Source organism: Callorhinus ursinus, unplaced genomic scaffold (genome assembly GCF_003265705.2).
Source record: "Callorhinus ursinus isolate GAN/ISIS: 27379988/994484 unplaced genomic scaffold, GSC_fseal_2.0 scaffold36, whole genome shotgun sequence".
Lineage (NCBI taxonomy): Eukaryota > Metazoa > Chordata > Mammalia > Carnivora > Otariidae > Callorhinus > Callorhinus ursinus.
This window is the reverse complement of record NW_027397098.1, coordinates 13,149,448-13,152,913: the sequence shown is the minus strand read 5'-3', so window position 1 is coordinate 13,152,913 and position 3,466 is coordinate 13,149,448.

Below are 3,466 nucleotides of genomic sequence, written 5' to 3'. Positions count from 1 at the left end.
ATATATGCCAAAAATAAGGGTAACTACTATGAAGGGATAAAATATGACTCTAAAAATGAAAAATAAAAAATGTTTTTTTTTTTTTAAAAAAGGGATTGATAAGATGTTGGTTGAAAAAGGGAAAAAGAAAAATAAAAAAAAAACAGTCAACAAAAATTAACTTTGATGAAATAATGAATCATGGTAAAAAAAAAAAAAAAAAGCCATGAATCTATGTGCAGTATTCCCCCAGCGCTGGAGTTCTCCCATTCTCCTTGATCGATCGACTTGGTCTTGGCTTGCTGGCTGTTTGTGCTGATCTTCTGGGGGAGGGGCCTGTTGCTGTGGTTTCCAAATGTTTTTGCCGGAGGCGGAATTGCCCCGCCCTTGTTGGTCCGGGCTAAGGAAGATGCTCTGGTTTTCTCTCAGGAGCTTTTGTTCCCTGCAAGCTCTCGGTACAGCCTTGGAGGACCAGGGCAGAAATGGTGGCCTCCCAATCTCCACCCGGAGGAGCTGAGAACTCGGGGCCCCGCTCCTCAGTGTGCCCCCAGAGAAAAGCAGTCACTCCCATGTCCCCGGTCTCCGGCCGCACTCCATGCTCACCCGGCCTGTGACCGAGCGTTGCTATCTCTGACACCCGACCCCGCGCGGAGTCTCCAAACCCAGCAGATCCCTGCAGTGCATTCCTGCACCGCTCCTCCCCGGGAAGGAAGGGGAGTCTCCCCGGATCTGCTGCTTGTTGGGTCCCTGCTGGAGGAGCCGTGCCCCGACTGGGCCGCGGATCACAGTTTATGGCAACCCCGAGCTGAGAGCCCGCGACTCTGCTCCGTGTCTGCAGCCGGCTTCCCCGCTCTGATACCTGGGAGCTCTGGCACACTCAGGCACCCCCGGTCTCTCTGTGATCCCAAGGGTCCTGAGACCACACTGTCCCGGGAGGATTCCACCCCCCTCTTAGCCACTGCAGCGACGTCCCTCCACGGAGCCGACTTCTAAAAGGTCCGATTTTGTGCTCCGCGGTTCTATCACTTGCCAGAAGCGGCCGCGGAGGCCCCTCCCCCGCCGTCTATCCTCCCGAATATCGTCTCGGATTCACTTCTCCGCACGTCCTACCTTCCAGAAAGTGGTCGCTTCTCTGTTCAGAGAGTTGTTGCTATTCTCTTCTTCTGTCTCCTGTTGAGTTCGTAGGTGTTCAGAATGGTTTGATCCCTATTCAGCTGAATCCCTGAGACCAGACGAAATCCAGGTCTCCTACTCCTCCGCCATCTTGCTCCGTCTGCACTATAAACTATCTTGTTCAACATTTTTCTCTTTTCATGTGACTTTGGTTTTATGGACGATTCTGTATACTATTTAATATACTCTTTGTTCCTCAATATTTAGCAATGTATAATAAAACCATTTGATTCATTATTACTCTCCTGTCTTGTTGCAGAGCTTGAGTTTATAAATTCCTACAGGATAGAAGGAAAAGACATTTCCTTAATTCTTAACATGAACCTAAGTTCAAAAGAGATACTCGGTTCTTGTTGCTTAATTGGAAATAGTTTCTCCTGGAAACCGAAAAACTCAGCACTGACTCTCCATATTGCTCAAGGTGAACGGAAAGTGGGGCAGGAAATGCAGATGGGTAGGTAGGAAGGATGGGCATTTATGTAGCACTGTCTTCATGCTTTACACAAAATACCCCATTTAATGTTTACCACCGTGCTGTAAGGAAGGTGCTATAGTGATGCTTCCTTTTTGAGTGTGGAACCTTAGTCCCCAGGGTGTAAGTAAGTTAGGGAAGTCAGGTCCTGGTCTGTCTGACTTCCGTATCCATCTCCCAGGGCCTACCTTACAGGTGGCCCTTTCCTCAAATCTGCCAGAATCCAATGGCTTGATCCACTCCTACATAGATGCAAAAGGCCCCAGAGCAATACCCCCCTCCATTGTCTTCCCTCTTCCCCCTTCCCTATCCTTTGTCTCGTTCATTTTTGACCTCTGTTCATTTTTTGAAATCCAGAGGTTCACTCCCACCTCGCTCATGGGCAAACTCAGGCAGAAAGTAGGCCCAGGTGGCATCATTTCTGTCCCCTTCCTTTCTTTTTTCTCTCTCTCTTTCAAGTTCTCACTCTACAGAGCTCCTGTCAAGGTACCAGGGTGGTGTTTCAACAAACATAAGAAAGGCGGTTGTAGAAATCTAAGTGAAAACATCCGCCTCATCAAACTTGTACTTTCCTGAGGTACTCAGCTATGTGGTTATAGTTTCAGGCAGTACCTATAATTGGAAGAACTAGGTTATTAGCTGACAGTCTCAGAGATAAAAACAAAAAGCATAGACCCTCACTTAGGTCTGCAGGGGAAAAAGCGCACACAATCCCAGCTGGTCTGAGTGAGAAGGTTTGTCTGTGAGATCTGGAGTCCCGTGTGTTGTGTCCCGAGGCAGTCTCTGCTCAGGATGGGGCCTGTGGAAATGTGATTAAGAACAAGACGTTCTTTTTTTTTTTTTTTTTTTTAAAGATTTTATTGATGTATTTGACAGAGAGCGAGCGAGAGCAGGAACACAAGCGGGGGAGTGGGAGAGGGAGAAGCAGGCTTCCCGCGGAGCAGGGAGCCCCATGTGGGGCTCGATCCCAGGACCCTGGGACCATGACCTGAGCCAAAGGCAGACGCTTAACGACTGAGCCACCCAGGCGCCCCAAGAACAAGACGTTCTTATGTGGATTATTGACCTAAGGAAGAAGGGAGACAATGAATTGCTCTCTGCATAAAAGACAGACGTAGGCCTTGATCACAAAGGGTCCTAGTTTACTGAAACTGCGTATTGCACACAGAGGAGTGCTGTGGAAATGCCATCCCTATGCAAATACGATGTCATAAATACATTAGCTGGCTAAATAGGCCACTTAAATAAACCTAATTAAGCTTAATGATTTTTTTCTCTTTTCTAAATAAGACCACTTAAAAAAAATCAAATTAGTCCTATCTTGCTTTATTTGGCTGCTTGAAGGGGGGATTCTTGCTGACAGAGCTATTTACAGGCTCTGAAATCTCCGTACATGCACGGGTTTGGAAGCCCCACCATCTTCCAGGCTGACCTCCGTGTGGCTATTAGGGAGTAGGTCCCCTCGCTCCCCAGGACTTCTCTTCACCGGCAGCTAACACGCAGTAAGGACGCAGAAAGCAAACCCACTGATGTGGTGCCGGAAAAAAAGAAAAGGAAAAAAGAATTCTTAAGTGCACCACCAACTTTTGATAAGGAAAGGCAATAAACATTAAAAAATAATTAAAAGGAATGCTTATCTGGAATCAGTCCAGCTTAGAAAATAGAAAGAATTCAAGATGTAATAAAGCTTCCTGGTTTTGAACAAGAGCAAGAGAAGAAAGAAGAGGGGATCTTTCGTCTGGAAGAAGGATGAACGTTCTGGAACGTGAAGATGGACCTGTACTTCACAGGAACCTCCCACCAGGAAGCTGGGCTCTAGGAGCGCCCACCCCCTCCCTGCGG